At 52.0% G+C, this 22,736-nt stretch overlaps 1 pseudogene; it reads right to left on the bottom strand.

The window, feature by feature from the left end:
• Positions 1–10,296: 10,296 nt before the first annotated feature.
• Positions 10,297–13,479, bottom strand: LOC103785127 (ubiquitin carboxyl-terminal hydrolase 6-like; annotated as a pseudogene).
• Positions 13,480–22,736: the final 9,257 nt, after the last annotated feature.

Below are 22,736 nucleotides of genomic sequence, written 5' to 3'. Positions count from 1 at the left end.
TTCAAACCCTGGCTCCCCACTTCCGAGGTGACTAAAGCCTCTGGGCCTTGGCTTCCCTCCCTGTGAAACAGATCTGATAGCACAACCTATCTTGCTGGGTTGGCATGAGCGCTGAATGAAATTGTGCCATAATAGTTGGTGCTGTGGCCAGGTATGGTGGCTCACACCTGTAATCCCAGCACTTTGGGAGGCTGAGGCGGGTGGATCACGAGGTCAGGCATTCAAGACCAGCCTGGCTAACATAGGAAACCCTGTCTCTACTAATAATACAAAAATTAGCTGGGCACGGTGGTGGGCACCTATAATCCCAGCTACTTGGGAGGCTGAGGCAGGAGAATCACTTGAACCTGGGAGGCAGAGGTTGCAGTGAGCCGAGATCATGTCACTGCACTGCAGCCTGGGCGACAGTGCAAGACTGTGTCCAAAAAAAAAAAAAAGTTGGTGCTATGCCTGGTAAACATGTTCCCTAAATATTAGGTTAAAATATGAGTATGACGTTATTTCCTCTGGACCAGGGTCCTGATGAACCACATCCATCACGCTGCAGTCACAAGGACATCTGTCTCCTCATCCTCACTTTCTCCTAGATTGTGGGGGACACTGCCAGGCTCTGCCTCTCTGATCCCACTTTTTTTTTTTTTTGAAATGGAGTCTTTGTCACCCAGGCTGGAGTGCAGTAGAGCAATCTCAGCTCATTGTAACCTCCTCCCTCCAGCTTCAAGCGATTCTCGTGCCTCAGCCTCCCGAAGGGCTGGGATTACAGGTGTGCACCACCATGCCCAACTAATTTATTTTGTATTTTAGTAAAGATGGGGTTTCACCATGTTGGCCAGGCTGGTCTTGAATTCTTGACCTCAAGTGATCCACCCGTTTTGGCTTCCCAAAATACTGGGAATACAGGCGTGAACCACCACGCCCAGCTGATCCCACTTTCTGACTTTGGCCACTGCATTGAGGGGGATACACTGGTGGTGTCATTATCACTGGGGAAACTAAGGCCACGGAGCCATGCCTATGGCTGGGACTGTTTCCACAGCTGCTTTCACATAAGATTTTGGCAGCCCACCCTCTCAGCAGGAAGGACAGGGATGACTGTCACTGGCAGGCCCAGGCTCAGCCCCTCAGCCAGATGGGGTGGCCAGAGGATGCCAGGCAGCACTGGCTCCCTGGCCCAGGGCTCACTGCTCTCATCCAGAGCCTCCAGGTGCCCTGTCTGGCGGGGTGTGGGGCCATCCACCACTCGCTCCAGCATGCCTTGGACCAGGGCCAGCTGGTTGCCTGGGCAAACCCCAAGGTTCTCCCTTGGCAGGTAGTTCAGGCCTTGGCCCTCCTCACAAGAGAATTCCACCAGGATGGTGGTGTGGCTGGGTAAGGAAATAGAAGCCTCAGGTGGGCCGGGCGCCATGGCTCACGCCTGTAATCCTAGCACTGTGGGAGGCCAAGGTGGGTGGATCACCTGAGGTCAGGAGTTCAAAACCAGACTGGCCAACATGGTGAAAGCCCTTCTCTACTAAAAATACAAAAATTAGCTGGGCGTGGTGGCAGGCACCTCTAATCCCAGCTACTCGGGAGGCTGAGGCAGGAGAATGGCTTGAGCCCGGGAGGCAGAGGTTGCAGTAAGCCGAGATCACGCCACTGCACTCCAGCCTAGGCAACTGAGTGAGACTCCATCTCAAAAAATGAAAATAAAAAAAGAAGCCTCAGGTGATGTTGCAGGATTTCCTCCAAGGCTCCCTGATGGGCAAGAGAGATTCCCCAGGAAATGCACTCTCCTTTCACTTACCTGGCTGGTTCCACAAGCCTGGGCTGCCACCCTGAGCTTGGGAAGCATCCCCACAGCCAGGGGTGCTTGAGAGGGCCCTGGGAGCTTCCCTCTGAGGAGGAGAGGGGCTCACCCCTTCCCAGCAGCCCTCTGAGCCCCCCGAGCACTTGGCCACAGCCTCTGCCTGGAGAAAGCATCCCTCTTGGAGATAATGGACATCAGAAGAAACCTTTCCTTGTCACCAGGACAAATGCTGTTCTTATTAGAACCAAGGCCAATTTTCTTAATGCATGTGGGGAGGACAGCACAGATCAATGAAACCTGCAGATAATCCACAAGGCTTATTTCCCAGAGCTGGGAAATTTCCTTCCCTGCCAACACTTTTCCTGAAAGTTCTTAAGAATGAGTCAAACAGTTTAAGTCTCTCTTGCACTCTCCTTTTAGTGAAAGAGTTCAATGAGGAAGGAGAGGAAGTGGAACAGACGCTTAGAGTCCAAGCTGGAAAAGTGGCCCGTGGTTAACCAAGAGTAGATGTAAAAGCACAGGTGGCCACAGGTTACCAGGTGAGCCAGTCCTACCGATGGCATGGCTGCTAATGCCAGCAGATGCTCCTCTCCTCTCCCTTCAAAGACTGACTTCTGGTCTTTCATTCGTTAAAATAAAATCAGTAGAGCATCACCCGAGAAGCCCTGCACTTTCCCTTACCTGGATGTTGGACTCTGTAGCTTCTGCCAAGATTTGAGCCTCGTGGTGAACATGTTATTGGCGTGCATGCTGCTGAGGGCTGTGGAGGACACAGAGAAGGTGAAACGGCAAAGTGGCTCTTGAGCGTGGGTGGCAGAAGCCCCCACATGTCTGAGTCAGTGACACCAGAGCACTACCCTTGGGGCATCCTGCTGAGGTGGCTGTTGGGGTTTTCTTTCCTTTCCTTTTATTCCACTGTTTCTGAATCACAAATAAAGGTCCTTGGTCTGATACAGGGCAGCTGGGTTGCTTCTAGGTGTTGGGAAATTCAATTTAGGAACCTGAAATGGAAAGTCCCAGGACATCTCCACAGCTTGGGATCCACAGGAGAGCATCGTTGACATTAGGGATATCTTAAACATGTAGAAACCTTCAGGACTATCTAATCAGGGCACAGGGCACAGCACCTGGGGGTGCAGAGTGGAGAGTTCACCACTACAGCCTGGAATCACCTCTGTGATGCCTTCTTCATGACCCTTGGCTGCCTTTGTGGCTAGAAGGCTGGCGCTCAGATCCCAAAGTGGCCACAGGCTAGCAGCTTGCTTCACCTCCCTGAACTGCAATTTCTCCATCTGTGCCTTTCTCCCAGGAGGAGTGTCCAGGCTCACTTAGCCCATGTGGGCTAGGAGCCCTGGACAGTGCCTGGCACACAGTAGGCCCTCGGCGGATGCTGTCCCCTTCTCTCTCCACCATCCTTCTGCCTCTTCCTCCTGAAACAGCCTCCCTCAGCGCCTTGAGTCTTGTGCCCTAACAGGCTCTTGCATGCAGTGAGAGGGAGGCCCCGAGGCCAGCTGTCTCTGTTCAGAAGGACCTGGGGTTCTCCTTGACCATGAGCTCAGGGCTCAGACCCCAACACAAACAAGCCCCATGTGCTACAGAGAAGCAGGTCCCTTAGCTGAGGTCCAAAGGCTGTGAGTCCTGCACGAGCCTGAAGTGGTGCAAGCCCCAGGTCACATTGGAGGTGTAGAGCTTGAGGATCTGAATGTGCTGTTGGCTTCGGACATCAAACGTTTCACAGGCTGCCTGGAAGAAGGTGGAGCAGATGGGGGTTAATGGTCAGCAGCAGCAGCAGCATCCCCACCACTGGGGCTACCACTTTTTAGGCCCTTACCATGGGCCAGATACTAAGCCATATGCTTCGTGTAACTTCGAAGCACACTTACCTGATAGGGTGACAGCAAGGACTCAAAGAAGTGCCTGGGCTTGGCACATAGTAGCTATTGCTACTATTTTGAATGTTGTTTTGCCTTTGTTTTTGTTTTGAGATAGGGTATCGCTCTGTCACCCAGGCTGGAGTACAGTGGTGTCATCATAGCTCACTGAAGCCTCAGCCTCCCTGGGTTTAAGCAATCCTCCCACCTCAGCCTCCCAAGTAGCTGAGACTACAGATGTGCACCACTAAGCCTAGCCAATTTTTTGTATTTTCAGAAGAGACTGGTTTTGCCATGTTGCCCAGGCTGGTTTCAAATTCTGGGGCTCACGCGATCTGCCCACCTCAGCCTCCCAAATTGCTGGGATTACAGGCATGCGCCACAGTGTCTGGCCATTATGAATGCCAATATTGACATGATCTTCTTGTATCCTCATGACCACACTGGAAGAGGTCTGATTGTTCCCTTTTCCTGTTGTGGAACCACATGGAGGAGGCCTGGGCTTTGGAACCAAGCCTGCCCCAATGCAAGCTGATGCTCCTAAGCACCACTGCTGAGTGACGCTCTGCATGAGTGATGAGTTCCCTAAATGACTGGGGCCAACCATAGCAGTAAAGAGCTATGGAGATACTGAGTGGATCCAAAGTGGATCTGCCACTGTGTGGTGCCTGTCCCTAGGCTCTCTATGGCTGTGAGACTGAAACAGACATAGTAGTTAAAAGGTGACCTAGGTAGTCAGTGGGGGAGACCTTAAACTAGAAGCTCCCTAAGGGCAGGGGGGTATCTGTGCCACCTTCTCCCCCAGAGTTGTGTGCACAAGGTGGATCTCTTCTAGAGGCCTGAGGGAGAGCAGCAGTGACCTAAGCCCTCAGGCCTGTGGCCCTGGCTCATGCCTGGGACCACATCTACAGGACCAGGGGCAGAGGTCATGGCACCTGGGACACCCAGCACAGATGTCCTAGGTTGAATGCATCCTGTCATGTCCCTGCTGTGGAGCAGCTCTGGCTGGGAACCGGCCTTGAAGGTTTGCATGGCCCAGCTGCGGAAGGCATCCTCTGCCCACTGAGCTCATCCTCTTTCCCCATTGGGGTGAGCTGAGAGGCCCCCAGGTGGGACAGCTACTGGGTGAGGTCATGAGCAAAGGCACAGAACTGAGGGTATTTGCTGGAGCTGAGGCCAAACATGGCATACCTGCCCAAGGAAACACACAGAGACTCATGTCCCATGCAAGCAGCACCTGGCACCCAGCACCCAGCACCAACAGCCTGGAGGGCCAGCCCCAGACTCTCCCCATCCAGCTGAAGCATGGAGCTGCAGCCCCTTCTAGTCCTCCCAACCCCTGAGCCTTGCCACCAACTCCCATGACCACCCCATGCTTGGCCTGCAGACCTGTGAGAGGGACTTGGTTTCTGTGGCTTGACCCGTGACACACTCCGAGGGCAAACCTCTGGCCCAGGGTCCCTCTGTGCCTGGTCAGCTCTGAGAAGACCCCGTATGCGCACCCAGTTCCATCCCCTGAGCCAGACTTTGGGTCCTCAGGACAAGGTTAGAAGGTGCAGGAGGAGGGAAAAAGCTTTACCTGAATTTGTTGGTGAGCTCTTTCAGCATGAAGAGGGATTTCCTCAGTTTCTAGAAAGAGAGGAAATGACAGAGTTCTCAGGCCAAGATGAAAAAAAACACCGCTTTTTCCATTCCTCTGGAAAACTGGCCACAGCTGGCAGGAGATGGCTCCTGGCCCACAATGGAAGTTGGTTTACATATGGGGCCACCTGGCCAAGGACCTGGTTGTCAGGTGAGAATTTTAGCTTGTCTCTCACTCCAGCTAAACTGTAGCAACTCGTGTGGGCCCTGTCCCCTGGTGGGAGACCCAGAATAGCCTGGCCCCCTCCCATCCAGCCCTGGGCATCTCCAGAGGGCCTCCTAATAGGCCGTGATTCTGTCTTCTTGTTTGGAACCTGGTAAAAGCAACAACAATTGGTCCTACAGTCTCTGAAATAAGGCTGGCTTTCCAGGAAGCCAAGATGATTCCAGGAGATATGTGACCCAGCAGAACTAGCGTCAAATCCCATGGTATTTACTCCCTTTTCCATAATTTATTTTTTAGTTATTCCCCTTCAATTACATTTTCATTCTTTTGAGCCCTGGAGAGACAGTCTTGAGTTGGTGCTAATAGACCTTTAATGCCTCTCTCATTGCCTAGTACTCTTTTAAAAAACAAAGAAAGAACAGGCCTTGGCCAGGGAATAGTATCTAGCTAAAATTCATTAACTTCATTTTGTTTTCATTGAATTTATGTTTTGCTGCTTTCCATTTGTGAGAGTGACACAAGTTTCCTTTAAACATGAATTTGTAAATACAAACAGGTAGGCCATTCACAGAAATATATTAAATATGTCATAGGAAAGGTGGCACTCCCATATGGCAATAATTACAGCGGAGGCCAGCAAATGACCTGAGTGACCCAGATGGCCTGAGCACTGACTCCCAAATGCCCTCTGTAGGACCTGCTGCATTCCCTGAGCCCTTTCCTGGGTCCTCCCACACCCTACAACCTCCTAGACCAGCCAGACCTCAGGCCACCCACCTCTCCATTGCTGGGGCAGTCTCCATTGCCAAATGTGCTGGTCTCCACCAGCAACAGCTGTGCCTCCTCCAGGCAGCTCTTCTAGCCTGTACTTGTCCATGCAGAGAACCTGGATGGTACCCAGGTGGACATCAGCCCTCAGCTCCCAGTAGATGCTCTGGGCTTCCTCCCACACCTCCCCCAGGCCAGGGCTTCTGTGCTCATCTGTCTCTTCCAGTGCCCGGCACAGGTGTGGCACGGAGGAGGTGAGTGAACAGATTTGAACACATTGTCCTCGGTTCTCCTTCCTTGCTCAAGCCCTGAAGCTAACCCGTCAGGAAGCCCTGGATGCTCTGCCTGTAAAATACTGCCTATCCTATGTCCAAACTCCTCTCAGCACATCCATTGCTATTTACAGTTTTGTGTGTGTGGAAATATTTCCACGAAATTGGAATGAGCAGGTCACAGCTGTGCCTGGAGGGAATGGCTGGGGAAATGTGCCCTCGCCTTGCTGTTCTATCCAGGCCCACCCAGCTGAGGATGGGGGACCTGCCACCACTCTCCTGGCAGTTCCGGAGTCCTGGGAGCTGGCAGGTGAGGACCCAAGAGTGTTTTCAGCAACCTGGCTGACCTGGTCATCCGTCAGTCCCACCTTAGCCTAGGCCTCTACACAGCACAGACCACAGCTCATCCCATTGTGGCATTACACTGGCCTGTGCCCTGTCCTCAGGGTCACATCCGTCTCCCAGAAGCCATGTGACCCTGACCCTGGAAAACCCATCAACCTGTCTAACAGTCAGGTTCCTCCTCTGTGCATTAACAATGGCATTGACGCCTGCTTTGCAGGGCGCTGGGAGGGGAGAGGGAGGTGTATGCTGGAGAGCTCCCCAAGGGCAAGGCCTGGCTCTGCGTCACTCACTGTCAGATCCTTAGAGCCTGGGGCTGGCCAAGCATGTGGCCACCATTCCCTAAGTATTGGATTTGCTTCATCAGTGCTGAAGGCAGGGGATAGAGCTTAGACAGACCCCCTGTGTTCTGTCTTCTTTATCTGCAGCTTACTCATTCTTGCCCCTTTCACATGCACCCTGTAGAGCAGATGTTCACTGAGTTTGAACAAAATTCAGCTAGAGCAGCTGATGTATATTGAGGCCTGAGTTCACCTGCCTGGGTCTCTGGAGTCCTCAGAGTCTCTGTGTGGCCCCCGTGATCTGACACTGAGGACACACCTGTAGTCTGCTGATCCCAGAAGGAGGGGTGTGTGCTGCCTGGGGTGGGGAAGATGTCGGGGCATGGCAGGTGGCTCCTGGGACTGCCCCCCAGGGTTCAGAGAGGCTGAAGGCTTCCTGCCACACAACCTTATCCAGGGCTGTTGGGCCTGGGATATGGCCCCCTGTCAGAACTCAGGTAGGAGGGGCCTTGGCTGTTATCCAGCCCCCTTGCCACCTCACATGGGGACCTGTCTCCGCAGTGGGTGACTGGGCCCAGATATGAGTCACCCTCTGCCCTCCTGGGCTGCTCAGTCCATGCCAGGACTGACCATTCCCACACCTGGCTGAACTCTTGGCTCTGGCTCTGGGCCCGGGGTCCTGCCTGTGCCCTCTCCCTGAATGCTCTGGGAGTCAGGAACACCCAATTCCCTTGTCTCCCTGGCTCAAGGCTTGTTGTCCTGGCACCCTTAGAGGGGTCTGCAGGAGTGAGGGGCCTCTGCTGCTCTCTGAGGCTGTGGGTGCTCTCAGGGAGGGGTGGGGGCTCCCACAAATGGGTCTGGCTCCTCCAGTGCCCTTGAGGGCCCTGTGAGGGGGAAAGCGGGCCACCAAGGAAAGTGGGAGGGGGCTTGTTGGAGGCTCTTGCCCACATCCCCCTCCTGCACAGCATATTCCGTACACACGCACTGAGAGTCTGCCCTGAGGACCAGTGGGCCTCCTGTACTTTCTTAGAGTCCAGGAAGAAGAGGAGAAAGAAAAGGTGAAGAGGAAGACCCAGGTAGTAGGATTGGGGGTCCTGAGCACTCCACCACTATTGACTGCCCCAGAAGGTGATTCAGGAGGGGACCTGGTACTGGAGCCCACCTGGGGGTGGCAGGTCCCCATGCTTCCTTGTTAGTTTCTTCATAGAGGCCCGAAGGTGTTTCAGAACAGGATCATCGTCCATGGCTCAGGTATGAAATAACTGGTCTCGAAAAGGTGCCCACAGGCCAGACCTGGACGTTTTCATGAGGCGCTGTAGGGACAGGGTGGGCATCAGGCCCGGAGAGTTCCCTGGGAGAGGTCAGAGCCCACACCCCATGGCCACTTCAGTCTCCCACTGGGTGGTGCTGGATACTTTCATGGCCACTCCAGGGGTCCAGATATGCACAGAAGGCTGTGGCTGGGGGGTAGCCTGGGCAAAAAAAGTGCTCACTACACTCCTGACTTTCATCTGGGTCATGTGGGGGATGGACTTGGTGTCATTGTGCCCTGCCCAGCCCACCCGGACAGACCTCCTTCTGGGCCAGAACAGAGGATCATGAGAACAGTGTGAGGAAGCTGCCCTTGGGCCAGTTAGGGTCTGACCCCAGTGCTCCCCAGGCCCCACTGGCCACACGTGGACTTACTCCTCTGAACCTTAAAGGCAATGCTTGTTATCGGCATCAACGCCTGTTCCCCTTCCAGCAAATACATGTCCCACAGGTGCAGGGTGAGCCCAAGAGAGATCTGTGGGGACAGCAGGCATGGGAGGACCTGGCCCTTCCAGGCTGGGGTTGGTGGCTCGAGCTGCACCCATTGGGGCTTCAGTCTCCAGAGTCAGTGACCTTCCCTATGAGGGTCACCTGACCCCTCCAGGACACTGGGTCAGACAAGGTCTTGCCGCTCCTCATGGGGGGGCACTCATTTCAGTGGGGATGTGGCTTCTGGAGATAGGGGCTTGCCCGGGGCTTGAGGCATCCCTGAGCCCTCCCAAGTTGGGTCCTGGCCCAGTCTGCCCATGAGGCTGGGCCTGAGCCCCAGCCTCTGCCCTGGGATGACCCCTCTTGGGCAGAGGGTCTTGCTTCTGTGGCCTGCAGGGACCCTCCTGGGCCTCCTGTAGGCTAAGGGTGAGCCTAACCCCTGGGCTGGGGATGCAGGGCACTGCAGGGCAAGGAGGGTTCTAAACCAAGTGCAGAATCTCCTGGCCACTGCTCCAGCCCCTCCTGGAGTGACTCCTTCATCCTCCAAGTCTCCAGGGTGGCCCCTATGCAGCCAGCCTCTCCCTGATCCGTCAGCATCTGGCCACCCAGACCAGTTCTCGGTCCCTGTGGTTTGGCCTTTTCCAGAATGGTCTAGGAATGGGAATCCTACTGTGGTAGCTTATTGGGCCTGGCTTCTTTCCCTTAGCAAAACGCATCTAGGATCCACCCACGTTCATGTGGGCATCACTAGATCGTTCCCTTTTCTCTCTGAATCTTCTGCCATTTGAAGGGAGGACCACCCTTCCTCTCTGCGTTCCCGTGTTGAAGGTCATTCCCGTAGCCTCCATGTGTGAGTGTCAATGAATCAAGCAGTGAATGTGGCATGCAGGTTTCATGTGGGCATCAGTTTTCAAATCAGTGGGTTCAATATCGGTGACACTTTGGGGACATGTGGTTCAAGTCCATTGAACTTTGTGAGCCACTGCACAACTGGCTGCCAAAGTGGCTGTGCCGTGTGATGTTCCCAGCAGACCTGGATGAGAGTTTCCAGGACCCCAAGCTCCCCCAGCTTTTGGTCCTGTCAGTGTTGCCTGGGGAAGCTCATGGACCCTCCATCCTGCTGCCCTCCCGTGGGTCCTACCATGGGTCCCTGTGGGTCAGGGAGAGCACTTTTCACCATTGTGCATGATTTTCTTTGCTGCTGTCTGTCTCCTCAGGATCCTCCTGGGTTCTGGCCCCACGTGTTCCAGTCTGGCCCAGGGCTTGGAACCTGGGAGGTGCTCGGTCCATGGTACCAGCTGCTCCCTGGTACAGGAGAGCTCTTGGCAGCTCTGTCATCCCTCCTGGGTGACCCTGGCTTCTGCTCCAGGGAAGTCCCCATCCCTCTGGTTCACCCCATCTCCACTGGGACCCTGTGGCTCCCATAGGCTTACTTGACTCCATATCGGTCCCTGAAGAACAGGTGGTTCCTTAATGTCCGGCTCATGTCCAGGTCGATCTGGTGGATGTGTCCAGAGGACCTCTTGCCCTTCTCCTTCATGACCTGTAGGGCAGGGCCAAGAGGAGGAAGCAGGCTCAGAATAGATGGAAGACTCTCTGCCCCAAATGGCAGTCAGCCCGCAGTCAGCCCTTCTGGAAGGAAGGAAAGAAGAAAGATTTCCTTCTGCAGAAAGCTGCTTTTTGGCTTGTTTCTGAAGCCGGAGAGGGTCACGAGAGCCGAGTTCGTCTGTGGTGACTATGTCACCATCTGTGCCCAGGATGTGCATCTGACCACCCCCCCACCCCCAAAGCCTGGGCTTGATGTTCCCTCCAGCTGGAGACCTGGCTCCCTGACACGGCCTGGCCTGTTTGTTGTGTCTGGCTGAGCGTGCCTGGTATTTTCTGGGATTTTTTGCCTTGCTTTCCTGAATGTTCAGGGGGCCTGACCACAGTTGGCCCTGGACATTAATGGGAATGCCTTTATACACTCACTCAATCAGCTGTGGGCAGAAAACAATCTGGTGTCACATGCCACAGGACAACCCCAGTGAGGACCAGAGCCCGAGGATTCTGGAAATCTTTGGTTTTGGCCCCATGATTCCTCAGTAGAGGTGAGGTCAAGCTGGCACAGGGTCTCCCTTCCCAGGATTGAAAGAGTGTGTGGGCACTCAGAGTCCTGAACTCTGATCTGGACCTTTTCCTCCTTTCGGGTCACCAGGAGGCATCCCTACTCCGAGCTCCAGGGGTCTCCATCCCTGGATTCAGATTCCCTCCAAGCAAGGTGATGCTTGCACGAATGGGCAGCAAAGCTGGCAACCAGGCCTGTGGTCCTCTGGGTGAGGACAGTGTGCCATTCGTCCTCTGAAAGGACACAGCCATGGGTGCCTGTCCCCTGTCTCTGCAGAGAGTGGTTCCAGGGGCCTCTCCCTCCACACATTACTTTTTTGCTGTTCTGATATGTCTCCCATTCTCCCAGCATTTCCATCCACTTGCTCTTTCATCTCATCTCCTGCCACATTTGCTGTCAAATGAGAAATGTTGGAGTTAGCGGAGCTGCCAGGCTTCGCGGAGTGGCCCGTGGATGCTGGGTCTTGGGCTCTGAAGCCTTGGTGGGACCCAGCTGGAAGGAGCCAGGGAAGGGCAGACCCTAAGGGCTGAGGGCCTTTGAGCAAATGAGCACTAGTGGGCTGGCCTTGGGACCCCGGGACGTGCCATCCTCAGGCCACAGACACACCAGTCGTAGGTCAGGTCCCAGCCTCTAGGTGGGGTCCTAAAACAAGTGGGCAGCCACCCCCATACCATGACTGTGGTTCTCACTTTGGAATTTCATCAAACTGCCAGAGATACAACAACCTGGGGTCAGGTCCAGCAGGAACAGCTGCCCCTCCCAGTGACAGCGTGTTGCCCTCACCTGCCACTGCACAGACCTGCTGCCTCCTCTGCCTCATCAACCACCCACTGAGTCCCCCATCCCGGGACCAGCCCCCTATGGATCAGGCTCTTACCTTCGCCTTCCAGGTAGTGACAGGGGGCAGCTCCGTCTCACTGTAAGGGAACCCAGGCAGAGCTGAGGACTTGCACAGGGTCTGGAGTCGTCCGGTTCAGGGAGTCAACCCCCAGAAAGGACTGGCTCTGTCCCATCCAGCTCAGGGCTCATCCCGGGAGAAGGCACAGGGAAGGGAGGACAAGGGCCTTCCTGTGGGGCTGACTCCCAGGAGAGTCCAGGACCTGGGAGAAGAGGGAGTGCAGGGCCAGCCTGGCCGGGGTTACTGGGGCCCCTGGTGTGGGGGGTGGTCAGGCTGCACAATGGCTCTGCCCCTCCTGGACTGGAGGTGGTGCTTTCTGCTGGAGCTGAGAAAGGTCAGCCCTTGGATGGGATGGGGGCCACCTAGTGTGGGTGACCAGGCCCTGACAGTAATCCCTCAAGGAGTGACCAGTCTAGGGAGCCTGGTCTGAGACCTGCCTGGTACACCCTGGGTGCACCAGGGGCCCATCCCACTTGAGAGTCCCAAGGCCCTTACAGCATCTGACCTCCCAGGGTCCACCTGCCTCTCCCTGCACCCAAGCCACACACACTGCATTTCAGAAGTGGCATGGCTCATAAGCTCCCTACCACACTACTTACCCGGTGATCCTCCATCTCTCCATCCTATGATCCCTGAGGGATGGGCTCCGGGCTGGGCTCCTCTTACCTGGCCCCAGATCCCTTCCCAGCACCAGACCCAGGGTCATTAGCCACAAGCTCTGCTGCCTCCCTGGCTCTCTGTGAGATGCCCAGAATAGGGCCCTGCCCATCTTCTCCCCCATTCCCCTAAGGCCACAACCCCTACTGTCCCCATGCCTTTCCCCCTTCCCCATGGGTACAGTGAGGGCTGTAGCTCTAGGGAAATGGGGGTGAACAGGGGAAGGTGGGCCCTCAGAGACCTGCTGGACAACAGCCCCGAGGCTGGATCAGGCCTCCCCTCACCCTGTGGCCACAACGCTTGGATCTCACTGGGGTTGTCTCCAAGTGAACAGGGCCAGACCCTCAGGCTGCCCCCCTCCTCTTGTGCTAACTCAGAGACAGAACTGCTGAGAGCCCAGGGGCCTGACCTAGCCCCCTCTCCATTCCCACCCGCTCCCTAGATGGGCCCCACACCACTGGCCTAACAGCAACCTCAGGCTGGACCGGCAGGGGAGCCAGGAAGGAGTTCTGACCCTGGAAAGGAGGTTGGCTCGACCTAGGGAGACATGTCCTGCCTCAGAAAGGCCTTTGTAAAAGCAAACCCAGCCCTGAGCTGAGATAGGTGCTTTAGGGGCTGAGGGGAGCACAGAGGACTCACTGCAGAATCCCAAAGCAATCAGCACTGCTGTAGATTCCAACAGGCACAGGCCCCATGTCTGCTGGCAGCCCAGCTTGGTGTCCCTGCAACCCAGTGGGAGCCTTGGTGAGGGGTCCAGGGTAAAGGGTGAAAGGGCCTTTGTGTATTGGCCACCTGTCCCCGCTCTGTGCTCCTAGGGAGCCCAGGACCCTTTCACCAGGGTGCACTGGAGGAGGCCTCCCTCCAGGGAGCAGACTGCCCTCTACCTTCTCATGCTTCATAATGATGTCCCCTCACTCCTGCAAAGTATCCGCATCCTCTACCATGTCCATCCTGTGAGACAAAATTATCTAAAGGTTACACTGTACCCGAGAGCTTCGGAGAACACCTGAACTGCTCCTGCCCGGTTCCCAGATGCTGCCTGGCTGCATAACCGCCCTTCCACCACTGCACCCAGGTGAAAAAGGGCCAGCCCCAGTGGCCCACACCTGCACAGGTCTCTGGGGTCTAAAGCCTCAAGCAGGGGTAGGCATCTTCCCAAGGACTTGAGAACAGTGGGACCTGGACAGAGAATCCCATTGTCCCCAGATGCCGTGAAACGCGCACACATTTGGCCTAGCAGGTTCAATGGTGTCCATCTGCCAAGGGTGAAGGGCCCATGATGGGCTATTCCAGGGATGTGGAGGCAGACTGGGGAGAGGGACCAGAGGTCTCTGTACAATCGGCCTCCTGGGATGCTCAGGGACCATAGAGATGTTCAGCTTCCTATGGGGAACAAGACCTCTCCTGATCGCTTGGTTCTACTCCACTCATCACTTGGACTATCATGGCCCTTCAGTCTGAACAGTGAAGCCACTTTAGGAACAACACCAGTTGAGCAGGAGGGTGTTTGGTTTTGGGGATGAAAATAATCTACTCTCTCCAAAGCAGCCCCTGTGCTCATGGAAACCACATCTCTCAGGGAGGGACTGTGGACTCCACCATTCTGAGCTGTCCATACAGGAAGGGGATTCATTTTCCTGGGTCACTGAGGAAGAACAGTGGGTCTTTGGTCCTGGAGAACACCTAGATGGACTGTCCCTTCTGGGAACACTTGGGGCAAAAGGAGGGCAAGGCCTTGAGATGATCAGACAGAGAAAGAAATACTTGGGGAGAACCCCAGTTCCTGGACCCCTTTGAACAGGATGGAAGATAGTCTCACTCCAGCCAGCTCTCCAGGGCTCCTTCATTTTCCACAGCTGCCCAAAGGCAGAAGGCTCCCCATGCTACTCACAGACAAGGGGCCATGTGTGTCCAGTGGGTCCCACAGGGACCATCAAGACCCAGCTTAGGGCACAGATGTGTTCGGAGGGCCCTCCCCTCCACCCCACCCACAGTGGATCCATCCCAGTGGCTCTGCCAGGGCCAGGCTCTGCCCCATCGGGATCGGAAACCCTGGACAAATTTGGGATCTAGGGCAAGGAGGCCACGGGGCTCAGGCCTTAAGTCCAGCACAGCACAGGGCAGGGCTGAGAGCAAAACTCAGGGTCATGCCTGGATTCCTGGGCTGGTTACTGCCTCTCTGACCCCAGATTCTCAACTTCCAAATGGGTACATTCAGGAGCCACCATGAGGACAAAAGAGACAATTGTCTACATGGGCAGTGTAGAGTGGGTACCTGGTGAGTGCTCAGGGGTCACCTTCCTCGGCTGCTGCCTAGAAGCCAGCACCGCCCACACTGTAGCCACAGTCCCCAAGTCAGCATGGAGGGAAGAGAGCAGGTCACACTCACCTGATGCTGATGAATCAGCTGGCCTGGGCTCTGCCTCTCAGGGAGAAAACCTTTGAGTCCACAGAGCTGCTCACAGATACCACTGTGTGTGTGTAGCTGCTGTAGAACACAGAGGCAGGCCGGACAACAGACGGGTAATAAGCACCAGTGACATTCTGAGGTCATGGCAGGCATCACAATGGGGCCTTGCCTGGGTCAGCAGGGCCCAGAGTCAGCATCCTCCACTGCCTGAGGCATCAACATGCCTGCCTGCAATGTGTTTGCACATGTGCATGCACACGTGTATGTGGGTAAACACATCTGTGCATGCATGTGTTGCTTCTCTGGCCAGGCCTGGCTGCCCCACTCATGTGTGCACCCAGTTCCTTGTCACTGTCACCCCCGGGGCCCCAGGCCAGCATCAAAGCATCCATGGGTGTTCCCTGACCTCAGTCCTCCCTGCCCAGGGTGGGCCTGGGATACACATAGGGATGGAGGGAAGTGACTGCTGTTGTTGAATCTCAGAAGAAAAATGCTAATACTATTACCTAATGATCCTTTTAGTATCTCTAATGGTCTTTTTAGTATCTCTAATGGTATCTATTTTTTTATTTCTGATATTTTAATTGGGTATTTCTCTCCATGATCCTTGGTTATTCCAGCTAGAGGATCCTGTGGGGAAAGTGCCCGGCACACAGTAGAGGCTCACTCTTCTAGACATGTTATCTAAAATCTGGCTTATTTGTCCTTCCACCCAAGGCCTAGGTGATGCCAAATTCCAGGAGCCAGAAAGAGCTTGGGATAAAAAAGAATATTCAAGGGGAGGGCTTTGGCCTAGGCTGAGCCTTCTTGTGCCATCCAAACCTGGAGGCTCAAGTCCTGAAACAGGGTGTCCTGATGCCCCAATGCAGTGCCCTCCTGATTGACACCTGCTCCCCTGTACTCATTAGCAACCTCACCCACCCTACTCTCAAAGCACACTTGGCCCTCATATCTGGGAGTTCTGCATCTGTGGATTCAGCCAACAGCAGATGGAAAATATTCAGAAATGAAATTGGATGGTTGTCTATACTGAACATGTGTAGACTTTGTTCCTGTCATCATTCCCTAAACAATACAGTATCACAACAATTTATATAGCAGCTGCATTGTATTATGTATCATAACTAATCTAGAGATGGTCTAATGTATACAAGAGGATGTGCATAGGTTATATGTAAATACTAAGCCATGTTATATCAGAGACTTGAGCATCCATGGGTTTTGGCATCCCCGGGGACCCTAGAAATAATCCTCCATGGATACCAAGGGATGACTGTATAAACTCACTCAGGAAGGCTTCTCATCAGAGGAAGGGCCTAGTTCAGGACACACAGGGACATCCTCCCTGGACTACTGTCCATTCATCCATCCATTCATCCATTCTTCCCCCAGCAACTCTAGGACTGTCCCAGTGACAACCCTAGCAAGTGGAGACAAGAAAAAAAGACCAGCTCACATTGTCCAGCTTTGAGTTTTGGAAGAAGTTGCACTAGTACGAGGATGGGGGTCAGACTCCTCCAGGATCCAGAGAGCATATCAGGCAGCCTCGGGGTGAGGAAAGGAGCCCGGCCTCTCCAGCAGCCACACAGGCCTGCAGTAGGATGGGGCTGGGGCTGGCCCTGTGGATCACTTGGGCCTAGTGAGGGGAAATAAAGACCAGGGGGCAGAGGAGGAGCATGGGGGCAGCTGGTGGCCTAAGGAGAAGGCATCTCAGGGAAGGGGTCTGTATTAGTTTGCTTTCACATTCCTATAAAGAAATACCTGAGACTGGGTAATTTATAAAGGAAAGAGGCTTAATTGACTTGCAGTTCAGGAAACTTACAATCATGGCAGAAGGCGAAGGGGAAGCAGGCACCTTCTTCACAAGGCGACAGGAGAGAGTGAGTGGAGAACAAGGAAGTGCCACACTTTAAAACCATCAGCTCTCCTGAGAACTCACTCACTATCAGGGAACAGCACAGGGGAAACTGTCCCCAGATCCAATCCCCTCCCACCAGGTTCCTCCCTTGACACAGAAGGATTACAATTCCAGATGAGATTTGAGTGGGGACACAGAGCCAAACCTATCAGGGTCTGCATCTGTCTTGCAGCTCCCTCGGGGCTGAGGTTGAGTGCAGATCTGCTGGCCCTGCTCTACAGCACGCGGGGACTCTGCCTGTGTGCCCCGAATTGCTGCTTCCTGGGGGTAGTGGCTGCTTCCTCAAGAGGAGGGTGGATCTGCTCTCCTGCCAGCACACACCCCCTCCCCCAACTCCAGGGCCTTGTGGAGCCCTGGCCACGTCCTCCCAGGCTTGAAGGCATAAAACCAGGCTCCTTGCTCTTCTTGCTGTTTAGGTGACAAGCCCTCAGTCATCCCTAGGTCCTGTCACTGCCCATGCTTCTAAATAAAGAGTGTATTGCCAAATCTTCCTGGGAAAAGCCGGGGCCTCATCCCTGTTATCTGTTCTATCTTCCTAAAGCCAGGTTAAGACATCTGGGCAAGCAGATGTCCTAACATTTCCTAAGAAATACTACCACAAACTGGAACTGGCTTTGTAGAATTACTTCAGCCTAACTCTCTTTTTAAATAAGAAATCTAAGACCATGAGGATCAGGATTTGATGTGTATTCTAAAGCATCTTGTTTGACGCCTAGGTTGGAAGCATGTCACTATGAGTCAACTAAGCAATAACTAGAATATTATTTATTCCAGAAAGCTTTCTCTTATTTTAACTGTGTATTTTCAGAACCTCAAGGTCTATGAATCATTATCCACCTATAAAATGAATTAAATTTAACTAAATGCTAGTATTGTGAAGAATTAGTTTTTCACCATTTCTGTTTACTCTTATACTGTCCTGATAAACATATGAATATAATGAGTATGGGATAACCAGCAGTAGAGATTTCTCTCGCCTTTCTTCATTCATTCGACAAGCATTTAATGAGCATCTACTAAGTGCCAGGTGCTGTACTAGGTGTTAGGCATATATGTGTGAATAAGACAGAGGCAGCTTTTTCTCCCCTCATGGAGCTTCAATTCTATTGGCCTACTGTTCTTTCTCATATATTTGGGAAGGGAAGATTTATATTAGTAGTCTACAGAGCATCTGATTAATATTTTTCATTTGCCACACCCAGGCACTGTCACAGGGCAGGACAAAGTCTTCAGTAAGATTGGAGAGCATAGTCATTGCCCAGGCATTTATCTGTGTCTAGTATAACTCAGGTCTGTATTGAGCTGCTCATATGCTAATACATACTACCTGATGAAGGTTAGTGGTGTTTCAGAAAAGGCAAAAGAAACGGTCTGGACAGGCAGGTTCAGAATTTGAACCTGTCAAACAAATTTCACTTGTAAAAAGAGATTTCTGACTATTCAGATTTGAAAAGGCAATTTAACACAATTTTACAAACCAAAAAGATGATTGCATATTATAAGTGGAAATGTAGAAGATCCATACCAAAGCATGTAGGACATGGCTGTATATGTTGGATTTAAAGCCAGTTCCTGAGTATTCAATAGCTTGTTATCCAATCTATAGTTTTTTTTTTGAGGGAGTCTCACTCTGTTGCCCAGGCTGGAGTGCAGTGGTGTGATCTCGGCTCACTACAACCTCCACCTCCCGGGGTTCAAGCGATTCTTCTGCCTCAGCCTCCTGAGTAGCTGGGACTACAGGCACAGACCACCATGACTGGCTAATTTTTGTATTTTTAGTAGAGATGGGGTTTCACCATCTTGGCCATGCTGGTCTCGAACTCCTGACCTTGTGATCCGCCCGCCTCAGCCTCCCAGTGTGCTGGGATTACAGGCATGAGCCAGAGTGCCCAGACAATCTGTGGATCATTTAAAACTCAATTTTATTTCCTATTGGTAAGAGTCAAGGAAAGAAGAGAGAACTTCATTTTGAAGATGAAGGAACCGTAATTCCTTAGGGGTAAAAATTTAAAAGGTTGTTTCTCGCAGACCCTATAACATAATCCATAATTCCTTTTATGGCTCCTATTAATTACCTCATTATTTTAAGTATGTTTTAAAGGACTGTATTTGACTAATGGGTTCCCTTTAACTGAACTTGTTTTTATTTCTGATCTAACACCCCTTTTAAATGGATCAAGCCAAGACAGAATGTTTGTGACAACGGTGCTTGAGATTGAACAACTTTTGGCAAGGGTAGGTGTTTTAAAGGACTCTATTTGAGTAATGGGTTTCCTTTAACTGAACTTTTTAGTTCTGATCTAACACCCCTTTTAAATGGATCAAGCCAAGACAGAATGTTTTTGACAATGGTGATTGATACTGAACAACTTTTGGCAAGCGTAAGTGCTTTCTGCTAAATGGCTATTTTGCAAATAACTGTGTACTTCTTAGATAGGATCCTGGATTATATTAAGGCAGACATGTGTAATTAAATTAGCCATTCCATTCAAGATATGTACCTCCCCAGGCCACTTGAATTTTGATGACAGCCATTCTCAGGTCATGTGGTGTTATTTTGGTCTTTATGGATTATGTGGATAAAATGCTGAATTCTTACTTGCCCTCTTTTTTTTTTTTTTTTTTTTGAGGTGGAGTCTTGCTCTCTGTCACCCTAGCTGGAGTGCAGTGGCACGATCTCAGCTCACGGCAACCTCTGCCTCCCAGGTTCAAATGATTTTCCTGCCTCAGCCTCCCAAGTAGCTGAGATTACAGGCACCTGCCACCATGCCCAGCTTATTATTGTATTTGTAGTAGAGATGGGATTTCACCATATTGGCCAGGCTGGTCTTGCACTCCTGACCTCAGGTGATCAGCTCACCTCAGCCTCCCAATTACTTGCTATCTTGTTTGTTTTCTGTTTTGTTTTGTTTTGCTGTCAACCAAAAGGGCATATAGGCAGAAAATTTGCTTTTAGCTGTTTATATAGCACTTTGTAAAATATTTTCATTGTTTTTTTCCCTTTCTAGCTTATGAGGTAAATAATAAAATGGCAGAATATATCAACAGTGCAGGTGTCCCCTCCTTGAATATGGCCCTGATGCATACATTATAGATGTAGAGACGTATTGCAGGTAATATATTGGGTTCAAGACTTTTTCGTTATCACAGGAGTTTTTGTTTCATTTTGTTTTTTAATCCCTGCATAGGATATGTGCACATGTATTTAAAAGGTCAAAGAGAAAAATCTGAGAAAATAAATGCCATGCTATAGAGACTTGTTTTACTTTTTTATTTTTTATTTTTATTTTTGATCAGCATTATAAAATTCTGAAAATATCTAATAGCTCATTCCTTTTCCTGGTGAAGTTGAGTAATATTCATCTCTGGGTACATATACTTCCACTCTGGGAGATCTAGCTAACTAGCTGTAACAGTGAACTAGCCAATGGTCATGTATAGACAATAACATGGTGGGTTAGAGCGTACTTTCATCCAGCTTTGAAGATAATATGGAGGGGGAATGATTTACTACACTTAGTATATTGTTTGAGAAAACATTAAATGTGTATGCACCAATAAAACTAAATAAACTCTTAAAGATTTATATGGAGGGCGTGTTAAAAATATAGTAGTACAGGCTGGGCGGGGTGGCTTGCATCTGAAATCCCAGCACTTTGGGAGGCTGAGGCACATGGGTCACGAGGTCAGGAGATCGAGACCATCCTGGATAACACGGTGAAACCCCGTCTCTACTAAAAATACAAAAAAACTAGCCGGGCATGGTGGTGGGCACCTGTAGTCCCAGCTACTCAGGAGGCTGAGGCAGGAGAATGGCGTCTACCCAGGGAGGCAGAGCTTGCAGTGAGCTCAGATTGTGCCATTGCACTCCAGCCTGGCCGACAAAGCGAGACTCTGTCCCTATATATAGCAGTACAAATAGGAAAGCAATTTTTGTGTATGTGTGATAGGGTCTCACTCTGTCACCCAGGCTGGAGTGCAGTAGTGCAATCACAGCTCACTGCAGCTTCAACCTCCCAAGCTCAAGCAATCCTCCTACCTCAGAGTCCTGAGCAGCTGGGACCACAAGAACATGCCACCACAAGTGGCTAATTTTTTAAAAGTTTTTTGCAGACACAGGGCTTTGCCCCGTTGCCCAGGCTGGTCTCTAACTCCTGTGTTCACAGGGTTTTCTATGTTGCCCAGGCTGGTCTCTAACTCTTGTGCCACCATACCCAGCTGATTCCATTTTCTGACTTTGACCACTGCATTGAAGGAGATATACTGGCAATATTATTATCACTGGGGAAACTAAGGCCAGGGAGCCATGCCTTATGGGCTGGGACTGTTTCCTCAGCTGCTTTCACGTAAGCTTTGGTGGCCTGCCCTCTCAGCAGGAAAGACAGGGATGGCTGTCACCGGCAGGCCCAGGCCCAGCCCCTCAGCCAAGTAGGGTGGCCGGAGGATGCCATTTAGCACTGGCTCCCCAGCTCACCGCTCTCATCCAGGTCCTCCAGGTGTACTGTCTGGTGGGGTGCAGTGCCATCCACCATGCACTCCAAGATGCTCTGGACCAGAGCCGGCTGGTTTCCTGGGCAAACTCTGAGGTGCTCCCCCTGCACACAGGTATTTTAGGCCTTGGCTGTCCTCATGGGAGAGTTCCACTGGGATGGTGAGGTGGCTGGGGAAGGAAAAAGAAGCCTCAGGTGGGCCGGACACTGTGGCTCATGCCTGTAATCCCAGCACTTTGGGAGGCTGATGTGAGCAGATCACCTGAGGTCAGGCGTTTAAGACCAGCCTGGCCAACATGGTGAAAACCCGTCTGCTGGGAGCAGGCCCCAAGACTGGCCATAAACAAGATCTCTGCAGCACTGTGACATGCTCATGATAGCTATGATGCTCACGCTGGAGGTTGGTGATTTACCAGAATGAGGGCAAGGAACACCTGGCCCACCCAGGTTGGCAAACTGCTCAAGGTGTTCCTAAACCACAAACAATGGCATGAGAGATCTGTGCCTTAAGGACATGTCCCTGCTGCAGATAATAAGCCAGAGCCTGTCCCTTTGTTCTCGGTAAAGAATACTTTTAGTTAATCTATAAACTGCAGAAATGACATTTATCATAGCTTACTGTCAATAAATAGGTGGATCAAGCTCTGTTCAAGGCTCTCAGCTCTGAAGGCTGTTAGCCCCCAATCCCACTTTGCATCTATTTTTGTGTCTGTGTTTTTATTCCTCTAGTGCTGCTGGGTTGGGGTCCCCACGACTGAGCTAGTCTCATCAACTGGCATCCAAATGTGGGGCTCGAACCTGGGTTGAAGGGCTGCTGGAGCGATGGTTGAAGAACGTGGAACTATGCTGGAGGACACTCAAGTGCTCTTAAGCAATCCCCATGGTGAGAAAGAAGGGGAGCTCAGAAGCATCAGGGTAACAATGAGACAAGGGTCAAGCAGGCATGAGGCTTATTTGAGTTGGCTTCAGCAGCTCCTTGAAAAAGGAGTTAAGGTTAGCACTAGCCAACTTATGCAACTTTTTAGTGCAGCAGAGAAATATTGCCCCTGGTTTCCAAAATGAGGAACTATGGAGGTAGAGGTCTGGGAGATGGTAGGTAGCGCACTGAAAAAGGCATATAAGGATGGTGCTGAGGATATTCCCATAACTGTCTGCTCAGTGTGGGCTCTGATTCATTCCACCTTGGAACCTTTTCACACTGAAGATGAGGAAGGAGACAAAGAAGAGGAGGAGTGTGATAGTGTTGTGAAAGAGATAAAAGAACAGATCTGTCCACCGCTTAAAGAGACCCAAGAAGGGGAAGCTTGTCCCTGCCCCTTGGCACTCCCTCAATATCTTGAAGATAGAGAATAGCCTGACCCTCCTGATCTTTCTTTTCTGGAGGACACT

This window comes from Pan paniscus, chromosome 19, assembly GCF_029289425.2.
Source record: "Pan paniscus chromosome 19, NHGRI_mPanPan1-v2.0_pri, whole genome shotgun sequence".
Taxonomy (NCBI): domain Eukaryota; kingdom Metazoa; phylum Chordata; class Mammalia; order Primates; family Hominidae; genus Pan; species Pan paniscus.
This window is presented reverse-complemented; position numbering and strand designations above follow the sequence as displayed.